This window comes from Mirounga leonina, unplaced genomic scaffold (assembly GCF_011800145.1).
Source record: "Mirounga leonina isolate KUSES-001 unplaced genomic scaffold, KU_Mleo_1.0 Mir_151, whole genome shotgun sequence".
Classification (NCBI taxonomy): Eukaryota; Metazoa; Chordata; class Mammalia; order Carnivora; family Phocidae; genus Mirounga; species Mirounga leonina.
The window spans coordinates 25,240,281-25,257,441 of NW_023270377.1; positions in this window are offsets into that span (position 1 = coordinate 25,240,281).

A 17,161-nucleotide genomic window follows, 5' to 3' on the forward strand; every position below is an offset into this window, starting at 1 on the left:
AGGCTACTAATAAACCTAATTTGGTAGACAGTTGGAGGCAGGAGGAAGGAGAGGGAGGTCATATGATAACCACAAAGAATTTTAAGGCTAATGTTCTATGCTTCACTGTGGAAGACTGAGGCTTGGTTTACTTTACCTTTTGCTCTTATTACATATAATAAAGGAAAATAGAAAAAGAAAATCACAATTTTAGAAAAGATCAACTTCTTGTGATATAGTTTTTCTCCCAACCTACTGTTCTCACCTTTGATCTACACGGTAAGCTTTGAAGAATAGAAAAGAAAGTGTTCTCACCAGAAAGTTTAAGATCATAAATCTTCTTTCCTTGCCCTGATTATAAATTTGTTGGGAAAAACCCATCATAGACTCTTTACTCTCTGTCTCTGTGAAACTAAGATGTAGCAGTACTTTTTCTGACCAGTATTCTCACAAAATATGACATCACTAAAGTTTGTTATAACAACAATAAAAAAAATAAATGGGCCATGTTAAGTTACTGGTAAGATCTTTATCTCTACCAAGCAAAGATCAAATAGATATGTAATTGATATTTTCCTGACTATAAAAGTAATTATATATTGGCAAACATATAATTGCTGGTTTATAAAATACAGAGATAAACCACAATGTACCAGAATATGTAAACAATGTATAGCTAAATCCAAGATAAACAAAAAGGAATTAATGTGATTGCTTTATACTCATTCTAAAATTTTATTATTTATCTAGTATTTACTAAATATATACCATAAATATTTATGTAACAAAATGAATAGGTTTTGTCATGCAGTAAAGAGTAATTTTCAGGGGCGCCTGGGTGGCTCAGTTGGTTAAGCGACTGCCTTCGGCTCAGGTCATGATCCTGGAGTCCGGGGATCGAGTCCCGCATCGGGCTCCCTGCTCGGCAGGGAGTCTGCTTCGTCCTCTGACCCTGTCCCCTTTCATGTGTTCTTTCTCTCTCATTCTCTCTCTCTCAAATAAATAAATAAAATCTTTTAAAAAAAAAAAGTAATTTTCAGAACAGTAAATAGAGTTAGATACATGCTTTTTGGGGTTTCATTGCTTTCTAGTATTTTCTAGATATGAACACACATGGCCAAGACTCCTAGAGTCTTGCTAACACATCCAAATAATTCCTTAAAATTGTACCTGATCTGTATGGAACATATTTTATGTTATCACTATTACTGTATATGTACAATAAAAATTAAGGAAGTTTTAAGTGCAGCGACTTGGGCATTTGAGACAGAGGTTATATATGCTTTCACTTAAGCTCAAATGCCTACAATGACTAGGCAGCGAAATGAGCAAGTATAAAGAAATACAGAAGGCACAGACTGTTAACATGGAGAATGTGGCCCATGTGAAGTGGGGCAAAAAATCTCTGCATTCTAGTTGGAATTTGCCATTTGGGAACTGAGACCAAGCATTGCCCAACACCTTGAATTTTCAAGAAAGTCAGAAGTCCAAATTTCGTATTATTTTAAAGTATCAATAATGTACAATTTAACATTCAAAGCTGTGTGGGGTGGCTAGATGGGTAGGTGATGGGAACCTGGATATGCCCCTGCTTCAGACCTCTGGCCACTTGCTTGCAATTTCTTGGTCAAACAATACTTAAAATTAATTTCCTATCAAACAGCTTCCTTAACTATTGGGAACAGAGTGCTACACATCTCAGACACACTCAAACATAAAACCGTGAGCTACGATTCAGTTTATGAAAGCTAATACAGAAAATAAATCCAATTCCTGTTGTAAAATTATGCAAACTAATTGAGCAATATTACCTTACATGTGCTATTGCTGGATTAGGGTGGGCTTGTTTCAATTAGGCAAACACACAGTGCTCTGACAGGCAAAACAATTTCTAAGAAAAATATCAGGAAAAATCCTATATAAGCAATTTGGTTATGATCACAAACTGTTTCAAATCAACATCATCAATCTGTTTTAAATAAGCAATAAACAACGAATTAAAACTAGAATCATAACAGATTCAACAGTTAAAATTCTTGCTGCCAAACTAGCTATTTTTTATCTAGAAATAAATCTTCAGTTGACATATACATAAGTTATAGCTTCTAGGCTTCTATGCACCTGCCTCCCTTTTAGAAAGGAAAAGAAAACATCATTTCATTTTTTTTTCACAAGTACAACAATTACAGGATGCAATCCAGTCAAAAGTCCCATTGACTTGCTAGCTTGGAAATACTCGGAGGCTTGACTAGTGAAGTCGGCGTTATTGTTCATTCCTGTACCCTGTTGTGATCCCTGATATTCATTGTTTCACTCTGGAAATGCAAAGTTTACTCTCACAGGGAGGCTGGCATGACTGTTAACTGTATTTAAAGCAAAGTTTAAATATGCAGTGGAATGAACAGTTTCCCCAAGTGCAACATTTCCCAAGTCTTCTGAAAATGCCTTCCTGCTTCTAAAGTTCCAGATGAGCCTCTAACACCTACGCTTTTTATTTTCTTTAGTGATGGAACTGGTATTTATCTATTTATGTAGTTTTTTTATTGATGTATAACTGATACACAATGTGACATTAGTTTTAGGTGTACAATACAGTGATTCGACACTTAACCTTCTTACATAGTCCTGTGCCTATATCTTTTGGCCCATGCCTCAAATACAGCATTATTATAGCATTTATTTCAAGTCTTGCCTTGTTTTTGAATAATTTGTGTATGTGTTTTTCTTCACTGATTCATACCAGGTACATGGAAAGCAGTAATTTGGTCTTATTTATTTTTTATTGTTTGTCCACAGAAGACCAACACATCATAGGGCCTTACATGGAGCAGTAGATACTCAATGGATATTTACAAATTAATTGAAATACAAGGACTTGGAGATTTAGACATATGAAAGTCAATCATCCTTTCCCTGGTACTTTTGTTTTTGATTAGCACCAACAACTGGTGGCAGCTGCCAACCAATAATTTTTTAAGATATATATCATGTTGTTGTTGAATTATACAAAGAGTTTTTGAGTTTCCCACTTGCCAGCAGAAGTTATCTCTTAAGAATATGAGGGGGCACCTGGGTGGCTCAGTTGGTTAAGCGACTGCCTTCGGCTCAGGTCATGGTCCTGGAGTCCCGGGATCGAGTCCCGCATCGGGCTCCCTGCTCAGCAGGGAGCCTGCTTCTCCCTCTGACCCTTCCCTCTCTCATGTGCTCTCTCTCTCATTCTGTCTCAAATAAATAAATAAAATCTTTAAAAAAAAAAAAAACATTTAAAAAAAAAAGAATATGAGGATGATATTCATATATTTACCCTTTAAATGGAGTATAGAAAATGATAAGACAAGAGCAATTACCACATTATATGAAAATCTCTGTTTCTCTCTTTGCTAGAATACAAATCCCTCAGGATAGTGATGTCAGTCTCTTCATACTTGTAAAACTAAACACAACACAGGATTTAACACTTAAGATATGTTCAGTAACTATTAACTATCTGTTAATAAAATAATCTATGAAAACTCAATTTGAATAAAAATGGCATCACCACTCTCACAATCATACCCAATAAAAATATAGTAAAGGAACTTCTAGGTAACCAAGATAACGGTAGCTGCCTAAACCCAAGCCTCTCCACACATCCTCCAAAAACAATACCGATCCACAAAAAGAACAAATGAAACCACACAAATCTATGTTTTCAGCAAAAGTGGAAGACAGTGGGGCACCTGGGTGACTCAGTCCATTAGGTGTTTGCCTATGGCTCAGGTCATGATCCCAGAGTCCTGGGATCAAGCCTTGCATTGGGCTCCCTGCTCAGTGGAGAGCCTGCTTCTACCTCTCCCTCTGCTGCTCCCCCTGCTTGTGCTCTCTCTCTCTCTGTCAAATAAATAAATAAAATCTTAAAAAAAAAAAAGTGAAAGAGAACATAACAAACCTCAGATTAACTAAAAGTAGAAAAATAAATATCAATTTCCATCAGAACTATTTCTTGAACCCCTATCACAATCTATTGTAGAGAGTTGGTGAGATTTGGAAAGATAGTCCAAAAGAGAGAAGAGGGGATGGAGATAAAACATACTCCCACAGAGAATTAAAAAAAAAAAAGAAGAGTCATACTACATCAGAGCAAGGACTTAAAAAGTTACATAGTGGTGTCAGCAAAAATGGCAGAGCAGGGAGCTCCAAGGGCCCATCCCTCCACAGAATTATTGAAAAATGAAGTGTAACTATTAAGAAACAACTTAGTAAGAATTCTGAAAAAAAGTCAAAGGTTTTCCAAACCTACTGAACCCTCAATCAAGAAAAATACAACTTAAAAAAGGTAAGAAAACTTTGCAGCATTTTTACTTGCTCTCTTCCCACATGCCTTCACAGTTCAGTGGTGGTCTTGAGACGCAGCCCACACTCACAGTGAGAGACCTTGGTCCTGGGTTCTAGAGGGAGCAGATCAGATCTTATTCTCAGAGAACTGTGTTTGTCTGTTCTAACCTACCTGAGTAGCTGAAGAAGCCATTTGCTTTTGTTTTGCCTAACTCAGAAATGTGCTCAGGAAAGAAAAGGGCAATGCAGAGGGCTTCCCAGTAAACACTGTAGGCAATGGGCAAGTGAGGCCAACAATAGACATGTGGCAAGTATGGGGGAAGAAACAGAGAAGAAAGTTCTACAGAGAGAGTCCCTTTGGGAAATGAGAGCATTCAAAAGCACATGTGTGTATACTAGAGAATTTTAAAAGCTCTGTTCATGTGCAGGGCAAAAACGTATGGCCAGAAAAGACTTGAGAAGACCCTAAGATTTCAGTCTCTAGCTATCCTTGAGGCTCAGGTTGAGCACCAAGTTAAGGTTAAGGCAAAGTGGTAAATGACCTGACCAAGCATTGAAGGAGATCCAACCTGCAAAGATCGGGAGAGTTTTACTTTCCTTTCTTTCTTTTTTTTTTTTTTCTTTCTTTAATTTTTTTTGTCTCTTGGCTTTCAAGCAAATCTTTATCAAAACACTAGCTGAATATATGCTAAAAGAACAGAAAAACAGACGTCAGAGCTCACACATGACAAAAAATACAGACTTTACAAAAGTAGGTTAGAAAAGTCACTAAAAAGTAAATATGTACAAGCCACACACAATAAGCAACATAAACCCTAAGGAGGAAAAGAATCTGATTTCTGCAGGTACCACATGATTATATTCACATACCAAGGTTTCAACCAAAAAAGTAGAAAACATGCAAAGAAACAAAAAAGTGTGGCTGATTCACAGAAGAAGGTAATAGAAACTATCTTTGAGGAAGCAGACTAGGAAGGAAAAATAAAACCGTCTTTGTTCACAGAGAATATGTTTATCTATGTAGAAAATCCAAAGAATTGACAAAACACTCCTGAAATTAATAAGCAATTCTTGCAAAGTTGTAAGATTCAAGGTTAACATGCAAGAGTTGATCACTTTCTAGCAATAAACAAGTAGAATTTGAAATTAATACAATTTACATTAGTACTGAAAAATGAAATACTTAGTTATAAGTCTAACAAAATATGTATAAGATCTATATGAGGAAAGTTACAAAACTCCAATGAATTAAATCAAAGAACTAAATAAATGGAGAGATATTCCCTTTTTACAGATAAAACAACTCAATATTGTCAAGATACTAGTTCTTTTCAATTTAATCTACAGATTTAACATAATCACAATTAAAAAAAAAACCAGCAAGTTATTTTATAGATATTGACAAACTTAGTCTAAAGTTTATATAAAAAGGCAGAAGTCCCAGAATAGCCAACATGATATTGAAGAGAAAGAACAAAGTTGGAGGACCCTCAAGATTCCAAAACTTATTATAAAGCTAACATAATTGACTGTGGTACTGGTAAGAGAATAAATAAATAGATCCATGAAACTTAACAGAGAGTCCAAAATAGACTGTATAAACAGAGTCAACTGATCTTTGACAAAAGACCAAAGGCAATACAATGGAGCAAAGATAGTCTTTTCAGCAACTAGTGCTGAACAATTGGGCATTCACTTGCAGGTGTAAAAAAAAAAAAAAAAAAAAAAAAATGAATCTAGGCACCAACTTTACACACTTCACAATAATTAACTCAAAATGGATCACAGATTTAAATGTAAAATGCAAAACTGTAAAACTCCTAGAAGATAGCATAGGAGAATGACCTTGGTTATGGAGAGGAATATTTAGATGTAAAACCAAAAATACAGTTTGTGAAAGAAATAAGCTAGACTATTAAAATTAAAAACTTATGCTCTGTGAAAGATAATGTCAAGAGGAGAACATAAGTGCAGACTGGCAGAAAAATATTATAAAACACATTATCTGATAAAGAACTGTTAGCTAAAATACACAAGAAACTCTGAAAACTCAACAATAAGAAAAGGAACAACCCAACTAAAAGACAGCTAAAAGACCTAAATGGACATTTTACCAAAGAAGATATACAGGTGGCAAGGAAGTATATGAAAAGATGCTCCATATCATATCTCATCAGGGAATTGCAAATTAAAACAACAATGAAATACCATTACATCTCAGAGTGGTCAAAATCCAAAACACTGATGACACCAAATGTTGGCAAGTATGTGGAGTAACAGGAACTCTCATTCCTTACTAGGGGGGATGTGAGTGGTACAGCCATTTTGGAAGACAGTTTGGCAGTTTTTTACAAAATTAAACATACACTTACCCTATGATCCCACAATCATTTGTATTTACCCATATGGTGAAAAATCTAGGTCCACACAAAACCTGGACACTGAGGTTTCTGGAAGCTTTATTCATAATTCTCAAAAGTTAGAAGCATGAAGATGTCCCTCAGTAGGTTCATGAATAAATAAACTGTGGTACATCTAGATAATGGAATATTATTCAGCACTGAAAGAAACGAATAATCAAACCATAAAAAGACATGGAAGAACCTTAAATGCATATTACTAAGTGGAAGAGGGAAATCTGTAAAAACCTCATACTGTATGATTTCAACGAAATGACATTCTGGAAAAGGCAAAACCATGGAGATGGTAACATGATTGGTAGTTGCTAAGAGTTAGGGGGAAGGGAGGGATGAGTAGAGCATAGAGGATTTTTAGGGCAGTGAAACTACGCTGTATGATACTATAAGGGTGGATACCTGCTATTATACATTTGTGAAAAGCCATAGAATGTACAACATCAGGAGTGAACCCTATGTAAACTATGAACTGTGGGTAATAATAATGTGTCAACGTAGGTTCATGATCATAACAAATGTACTACTCTCACATGTGAGACTTCGATAGTAGGATCAGAAATAAATGGGGCCTCTGTGCTTTCTGCTTAATTTTGCTGTAGACCTAAAACAGTCCTAAAAATAAAGTCTATTTTTTCAAATGTGGTGGTGAGAGAGAAAGGATAATATATAAAAGTTTTATGTTCTGAAGAGTAGAAATAATGCAACTAAAAGTCAGTGGAATAAGCAGATATAAAATGGAAATATAATAAGACAATTAATTGTCCTATAGGCAATAGGAAGCAGCCAAAATATATTATAAAACACCAACAAAAAGACATTAAAAGGTTAAATTTTAAAAGCAGAGAAATAGGGCATAAAAATATATAATTATAAAGGTAATCACTAGAAAAACGGTATACCCTTAAATATAAAAGTACACTTTTTTAAAAATGAGTTTAAAATATTGATATCAAAGTTCAAGACAAAAAGTGAATATAATAAAAGAGAACAATTTGTTCTCAATTGCTAAAAATCACAATAAAGTTGAAACAGTTGTGACTATACATTAAACAACACAGTGACCATGGTTAAGAAGTAAAAACTGCAGAAGATTCTAAGAGACATACACTAATAGATTTTAACATACTACTCCTTTTTGTAAAAAAATATTTTATTTATTTATTTGAGAAAGAGGCAGGAGAGGGGCAGAGGGAGGAAGAGAGAATCTCAGACTTTGCACTGAGTGTGGAGCCCAAGTTGGGGCTCCATCTCACAACCCTGAGATCATGACCTGAGTTGAAATCAGAGTTGGATGCTTAACTGACTAAGCCACCCAGGTGTCTATAACATATTACTTTTAATACAAGAACAAGTTAAGGACACAAAAAGTAAACATGAATATAGAAACTTTAAACAATATAATCAATAACAGATTGTGTGTGCATTTGTGTGTATCTAAACTTTATACCTTTGGGATGCCTGGGTGGCTCAGTGGGTTAAGCGTCTGCCTTTGGCTCAGGTCATGATCCCAGGGTCCTGGAATTGAGTCCTGTATCAGGGTTCTAGCTCAGCCGGGAGTCTGCTTCTGCCTCTGCCTGCTGCTCCCCCTGCTTGCTCTCTCTCTCTCTGACAAATAAATAAAATCTTTAAACTTTATACCTTCACAGCAGAGAAAAATCCTTCTTAACAACACAGGAAATATTCACAAATTTTTATTATATATGCTGCTATAAAGAAAGCACCAATGAATTCCATAAACTAGAAATATTACAAACAGTTCTCTGTTCTAAACAAAATAAAACTAGAATAACAAAAATTGTACAGTCCTTTCTATATAGAAATTTTAAAAAGTAGAACAGAAGAATAGTAGAATCCAACTGACAAATGTAGCAACAAGGGTGAAGTTACAAAATGAATATAAGCCCCTATTATAGTGAGTCAATTATATAAGAATCATCACTGGATGCTAAAACTAGTGGTTGAAAGGTTGATGAAAAGCAAACTATTTACATAGTTCTCAAGTATCTTCCAATAAGTTACTTAGTAATTACAAAGAGGACAAAAAAATCACACTTTCTAAAGGAGAAACAAGGCAAATTCCGCTTGAGTGATCAAAGTTAACATCACTAGTAATGGGACAAACCAACATCATATGCCTGCTGATATGGTGCACTGAGGACACACCACACCTGTCACATACCTAGTTAGATCTTATAAAAATATCAAACATTAAGAAGATAACAGACAGCTGTTTTTAGGAACATTAATTGCCTAAAACCAACATTTGATATAAAAACTGATAAAAAGCACGAAATCATATTAAAGTACTGGTCTAATAAAGATGGAATTAATATGCTGTCTTCCTTACCAGATACATGTTCCCTAAATAAACATGTATTCCTCGTTGCTCTAAAGACCTTTACATTCTTCATATATTGAATCTAATCATGTGGGAATATCAGACAAACTCCTTGAGCTCAATTCTACAAAATATCTAGCTTCTACTCTTAAGAAATAATAAGGTTCATGAAAGGCAAAGATTCAAAACTGTTCCAAATTAAAGAGATGACAACCAAACTTAATGTGTGATTCTGGATCCTAGATCAGACAAGACATATGTACACATATTCATAAACATACATTCAGCTATCTGTTACATTTAAGACAACTGGTAACATTTTTATGAAGTCTATAGCTTTAATAATATTATACCAATATAACATTTTTGAATTTGGTCATTGTTCTCTCATATATAAGAGTGCTCTTGTCATTAGGTAATATACAGTAAAGTATTTTAGGATAAAGTGGCATCATACCTGTAACATACTATCAAAGGGCTCAGAAAAAGTAATTGTGTGTGTATGTGTGTTTGTGTGTGTACCTATGTATTCAGAAAATGATGAAGCAAATGTGGTAAATGTTAGCAACTGAGAAGTCTGGGTAAGGAGTAAATGAGAGTTATTTGAATTGTTGCAATTGTTCTATAAGTTTGAAATTATTCTGAAATAAAAAGTTACAAAAAATTTAAAAAAAAACACATATTAAGTATGTAGTAATAAATGGTACAATATTAGCTTGGAGAATATGGATATGCAGTAGGTTGTAAGAATGACCAATGCGATAAACCATTTCCTTGGTTGGAAGTAAGAAAAAAAATGTAAATAGAATGGACCCTTTCCCAATGCCTACTTTTCTCCATGATTCACTGAAATAAAATGTTCTGAGCATTTTAAGGCAGTACCTGACCTATTCTCTCTTCCTTATTCATCTCTTCTGAAGCCACGTTTCAAGATTCTCTTGAGGTTTGAGTTACTGTATTTCTTTCTATCTCAGTATAATAGAACCCTCACCAATTCATGGTAAAATGCAGGATCATGAAATCTCTAAGCAGAGAAACTTCTATTTAAGACAGTTGATTCCTGATAAGCATCTCAATTTGAGGTACTACAATTGAACAATTTATATTGTTATTTCAGTAGTATATGATGGATTTCTGACATAAACCTATATAAATATAATAAAATATCAAACACTAAAATATATAACAACAGGTATATGTTTTTAGCAGTAACTGTCTAAAACTAAACCAATCGTTATAGAAACTGACAATATGGTACATATTACAGTAGCAGTTTAATACAGAGAGAATCAAAACATATCTTTCTTACCAGTTACATATGCTAATAGTCTAAGGACCTTTAAACTGTACTCAAAATTTTCATCATCTGTCTCAAAAATTTCATTGTCAATTTGATTTTCATGAATGTCTCTAAAATCATTTGGATGATGAGTTCTGGGAGAGGGGAAGATTCAGTGGCCGTTATTTCTTCTTCAATAATTTCTTTATAGATAATACTTGAAGTAAGCAATAGCATCTCCATTAATAATTTCAGCTAACTGTTGTGGAAATTCTTCAGTGTATCTATTTGTAGCTTCTCCCTAGACTTTGTGGCTATTCTGGTCAGAATTTCTAAGATCATCAAATATTCATTCTCACAGTAACTGCTAATCTCTAAACAAAGCAAAAGACTGCTTTGTTGGAAGACAGAGATTCAGCTAGCCTAACCATGCATCCATGGAAAGTTATGTTTTCCATATGATTACATGACTCATCATGTTATCTTATCACCGTTTGTTTAACTGATCAGAACCAGTTAACTGATTAGACATTGGTTTAGTGCCCACATTGGTCACTTTCACTGGTAGTTGTAAATATAAGTTATGAGAATCTCTGCAGAGGGTTTCAGAACCAGTGGGGTAGCCGTCACCTGCTCTGACCTACTAGCAATTATCAATGGTAGGATAAGAAAGTTCACATCAAAAAACAAAAAGAAAGTTCACATCAAAAATCACCATGCATTAAGAAAAAATATTGCAGTAGATAACCAATCTACTAGTATTATTAGTATTTATTGGTTCTCTTATCACATATAGTCTTTAGAACAGCGGGATGCTAACAAGGCTTTCAAAAAAATGAGAAAACACTGCACATAATACATTTCAAACAGACCCTGCAACTTCACAAGACTGCCCTTTTGTCAATAATTTTCCAGTAGAAACTTCTAGGAAATGGAGACTATGAGCAAAGGACTAAGAACTTACAAGGTCGACACAGAAGCAATTCCAAAGTGTTTACATGTGAGATAATAGTTAAGAGAGTAAAATCAATCTGTCTGGTTTCAAAGTCTGTCTCAATCAGATACTTGTCATGTAGCCCTTCGGCTCGTTTCCTGACCTCACTGAGGCTCAGTTTCTTTATCTGCATAATGGGAATATCACTGCCTTATAGGGCTGTTGTTTTTTATAGGAGTTAAACCCCATAAAACTGGTTTTTACTTTTTTAGGTTTTCTTTCTTCTTTTTTCTAACCATAAAAGCAGTAACAGAGTAAGAAGGGGGAGTAATAATAATAATATAGGAGAAATCATATATTGGTCGAGAATTTAGGCTCTAGAGTTACAAACACCTGGTTTTAAAACCTGGCTCTGATACTTATATATTGACGGGATGCTGGACACATTACTTCCTCTCAGTGTTCTAACCTATATAATATACATACATAAAACACAGTGGGAACCATGGACATAGTAAATATTCAATAGAAAGTCATTTCAAAAAATATATTTTACTCTTAGAAAGTTTGTATGCCAAACAAGTAATCGATTATAGTATGAAATCAATATGCTATAAAAAAAATAGGTACTGAAGAATTGATTATAAAGCATTTTGCCAAATGATTTGCAATGATGGTAGCACACGTCCGCAGTCCCTTAACTAAAATCCTTGGGCCACATTTCAGAATTCAGAATCACTCAGATTTTAGAAAGATAATATACAGCATAGTCTGCATATTTCATACCTCCCGTGAGGTCTGAGGCAGCACCCATAATTAAACATAGTAATATTCTGTAGTGAAATATATGAATATTCAATTTAAGTATAGCTTTAAGAAGATTATAAGTCACCTCAGCTCAGTTGAGGTCAGAGTTTGCAGCCAAATGACTACTTGAAAGAAAACTTTTAGTTTTCTGAGAGTTAGAATTTCAGAATGGTAAATAGGGAATCCTGGATCTGTACCTGCATACCTACTAACAGAGCTGGGCATACAGAGAATTCTTTATGTACCTGTTAACTGGGCAATTGCCTGATATGAGAAAATTTTCATCAAAACATTCTTGTCTCTTCAAAGAGTCAAATTTGCACATCACCCACATTAAGTTCAGTGAGTCAGCTATGAAACTCATATGCTTTTCAAAAAAAAAAAAAAGATCTGGTAGGACTAGGAAATGGGGCTACTGGTTCCCCAGCAGGTTGCCTCATTAGGAGATCTGTAACAGTTTCTATGACTGGACTGGGTTCTTGTTAGAATATTCAGTAGTTTTACTTCAGTTCTTCCCAGATTCTCAAAATACAAAGGAATATAGAAGTAAAAAGGATTTCATTTTTTAAAAAAAAGGAGAAAGGCAGAGAAAAGGAGGAAGAAAAAGAAGAAAGGTGTCATCTACCCAGATTTATTGGGACATTTGAAATTCAGAATTTACTCCCATGATAATGTGTATTTCATAAAAGCTTTGTCTTAACTGTTATATACAATTCTCTTTAATGCTATGAATATAATTCAAAACTGTGTAAACTTTATCCATTTCAAGAAACACATATTCAAATATTTTTTCAAATGTCACTGGTATGAAGAGTCTTCAGAAAATGTTTGTTTTAAACAAAAGATCAATAAATAAACATACTTTTGTTTGTTGCTCTGTTTTTCTGAATTTCCCCTAATTACGTAACTCTCCATGTATTTAATTAACATGAGAAATGAATAGAATGCTTTGATTGACTGGGTGAAAGTTTTCATAATTATGCTGACCATTATTATTAATAATTACAACAGTAATTCAGTATAACTTAATTTAGCATGTATTAAAAATCAATGAGAAAACTACATACTGATCCTGTAAAAATGTTATTTATAATCAATTGTAATTTCCTTGTCAGCAAATTTACTTTTGTATTTGGCATACATACATTGAAAGCTATGGATATCTGAAGCCCAGAAGCCCAAAATTAAAATGATACAGTCCAATAGGCATTTTCAAAAGTGAAAATCATTTCTATTCATAAATGGATAATATCTCATCACTATCTAAAATCCCATATTCTAATTTGGCCAAAGCCACTTTAAGAAAGATAATCAATGAAGAAAGATAAATATTGGGGGAAATGTTCTTTTTCAAATATTAAAGAGTTTTCCAGACGCTGCATAGTATTCCTGTCGATCCATCTATATTGGGTTTTTACTATCACCTTCCAGGGTAAATCAGAGGCAAGGAAAACCAGTAAATTTAAACTTGACTATTCTCTGTCTAATTGATATCTTAAAAATCCATCAGATGGATTCGAGTGTTTTAAAAACAACAACAGAGCTGCTTTGTTTTCAAAGCCTCGTGCTTTACCCACTACATTCCGTAACAGTGATTACTAGGAACCATGTTCCATTCCTTTAAATAGGTTTCTCCAGAGCAAAGTTTCAAACTTAGTGAGAGAAGAGTATGCTACTACCATTACTCTAACTGACCAGGTTGGAAAGCACTTCTTTACCGTGCTTAAGGCTGAGAAACAAAGCTTATCTTTTCCCAAACCAAAATAAATCACTCAATGTCCAGTTTGATGCTAACTACAAAAGATTTTACAAAAGAAGTTAAGGGCCTCTTTGGGTTTGCTGAAGGAAAAGAAGCAACATTTAGTTGTTGTGAGTGCCAATTGCAAATGATTAATGAATTGACAGAACTAACAGGAAAGGGAGTAAATCAACACAGAAACAAGTAGACCAGATGTCAAAAGACGGAGCAAATAGGCCATTAGTTGTGATGTTTATGGAGGATTTTCCCAGGGAAGGTTACAAAGTACCGTGATGGCAAATACAAGAGGTACGGAAACTCTTCCATTCACCTACTGGGAGGATTTTGTTCCTACTGGATGCAGGTAAAAGCATCATCCTTATGTGCTTGCTGATCTCATTAGAGGACGTGAGGTGGCGTCTGGAGAATGTCTTATCTCTACTCTATGGGAGCAGATAAACGGATATTAGACTGCACAAAAAAAATATTCAGGGAAAGTTGAGGGGAGAGGGGCCAGGAGGAATTCTAGAAGCGGAAACAGAATGAACAGAATATAAACCACCTTAAAGTGAAGGGAAGAACATGAGAAGAAAATCTGCATCTCTGTTTATCAAAGATTCAAAGTTTTACAGGAACGTTAATAAGAAAGTCACAGGACCATATCCTCTATTGAACATAAAGAGGGACTTCTTAGGCTCCAGCAGGCAAGAATCTATTTTACACATATAGGTGAAACCCTTTTGAGGAAAAGAAAGACTGTATTCGTACCAGTCATTACGAACCACCATTATTGGTCTGGCTAACCATTATTCCCAGGAACCAGTGTTCCGCAGAGACAGAGCAAAAAGACTGCAAACACTTACCTAGCACACAACCTGTGTGTTCCTCTTTCTCAGGAGAGTGAAAAACACCTCCAAAAAAATCTGCATTGGCACCTTAATGCAAGAGTATCTAATGTAGGGTCCACAAACACTATTCAGGAAAGCCAAAAATCCAACCCCACCTCCTGCCACACACATAGGGTACTTTGTTAATCTGTGTGCATTGTTCTGAGAATCTTATAGCTTCCATCAAATTCTCAAATGATCCGTAAAGGGTTAGTAACCACCAGTGTAATACCCTACTGATAAGGCCAGAGGAGATAGAACATACTGAAAGGAAGAAAAAGCAGTGACCATCCATTTAGCTAAACCCAAGAGGAGGGCTTATTTCAGGGAACTCATGTGTGTGTGTGTGTGTGTCGGTGTGTGTCGGTGTGTGTATTGGAGGCAGAGTCAAAAACATCCTTGTATTATATTGTTAGTATTACTAATCACATAATTCTTACCAGTTTTATATCAGAGTAAAGAATTTTAGCAAGTAAAAGGAAGAATATCAAAGAGAACAGAACGGGGAGAACATGTTAAATAGGGTACTTGCTGACTCATCAAATGTCTTTAAACAGAAATTTGAAGGAAAGAGAGAAAGCTGTTTTACAAGTCTATAAGCAGATACCAGGGGAGGCATCAAAAGAGAAATTGGAAGACCAAACTGGGGACAGAGAGTTGTGCAAATGTCCTCCAAATGTCATTGTTTTACATAAATTGAATAATTACTAAAGAGCTCACATTTTGCTCCTTTTTCATTCAAGTGATGTACTATAAACTAAGTTACTAAAAATCAAAGTTTTTCTCATGAAATGTTCATGTGAGATTCTTCTATATGGTAAGTGGACAATAACCTTGCATTGAAAAACTTGTTGGGATTTAAACCAGTTAACAAAAAATAGTATAATATTCACATGAGAGAGAAAGTAGATTTAATAAAATTCTATCTTGCTTTTATCTTTTAAAAAATGCAAAATGAATTTCAACATGGAAAGAGTAGGAATACACATTATCAGAGATAACTAAAAGCAAATATGATATGGATGAGAAGATAATTTCCTTTTGGAAAAATAAAATCTAGGAGACAGAAAGAACTTGTAGATGAGGTTAATCACTTTTTGAATCTTCAAATTACAGAAATATTCAGAAGAGTATTATAATACTGAACACTACCAAAAATCTTAATTTTCAGAAAGAAAAGATTGTTGAATTCTGTACATACCAACTGTTTACACAAGCATTGTTCCCTGGCCAAAGTTCAGAACAAGTTATTAGACAAATGGGTTTTGAGTACATAGAAAGTAAAGTGGGGTTACTAATGACCATCGTGAGTTCACGGGAAATGACGTTGTGAACCATCTTCCTTGTGACAGAGCTTGCTAGTGCCCACCTGGAGACTTCAGATATTCAAGCAGACTTTGAAGTTTTCTGATCCATATTTCTTATCAGTGAATGTGAGTGAATGCCTAAAAATTTCAGAAGAAAAATGTCTGACTGCATTGGAAGGAATGAGAGCAGTTATGATAGTTAAAAGATTGAAAAGCACAGATAAACCGTGGGAACCTAGAAGCAACATAAACCAGACAGAATAACATAAACCAGGCAAGCTCAGCATGACCCCTGCAGGATAGGTAGCTGTCAAAATAAGTAAACAGGATATAAATGCAGTTTAGGTTACATAAATAATGTAATAAGCTACAGAACAACAGATACTCAAGAAAGAGATATGATTAGTGAAAAAGAACGCATTGGTCATGACGATGCAATCTTTCTCACACTGTGCCTTGCAGGGCTAACCTAGGAGGACAGATGTAATGATCCACGAAGTTCCTTGGTTCTGTAGCTATGTAACCCCTAGATCTGGACTCTGAAACAGAGATTGCAAATTCAGCAACCCAGGGTAAGACCGCAAGAATGATGGGGTTGCTGGCAAAGCAGGGGGCACATGCCTCTCATGGGGACAGATTCATTCTGCTCCAGCCTGTTGTTGTCAGCAACAAAATAGGCCCAGGTGGTCAGATCTTCCAATTGCTCAACAGAAGCCAGAAATCTACATTTTTTTTATATGCAATCTACTGATTTCTTAAAATATTGGCAATTTAATATTTAAAAAATAATAATGTAAATGATAGAAAAAACATGAATGGGTAAGATATACGTTAACAAGTTGCTCTAGATATTCTTTGTTATGAGAGATGTAAAGAGCTCTAGGCATAGCCTCCACTAAGCCTTCATGTTAGTGCTATTTTTTTTTTTAAGATTTTATTTATTTATTTGAGAGAGAGAGCACAAGCAGGGGGAGCAGCAGGAGAGGGAGAAGCAAACTCCCCACTGAGGAGGGAGCCTAATGGGGGGCTCAATCCTAGGACCCGGGGATCATGACCTAAGCCAAAGGCAGACGCTTAACCACCTGAGGCACCCAGGTGCCCCTACTTTTTAAGTTTTTATTTAAATTCCAGTTAGTTAACACACAGTGCAATAACATTAGT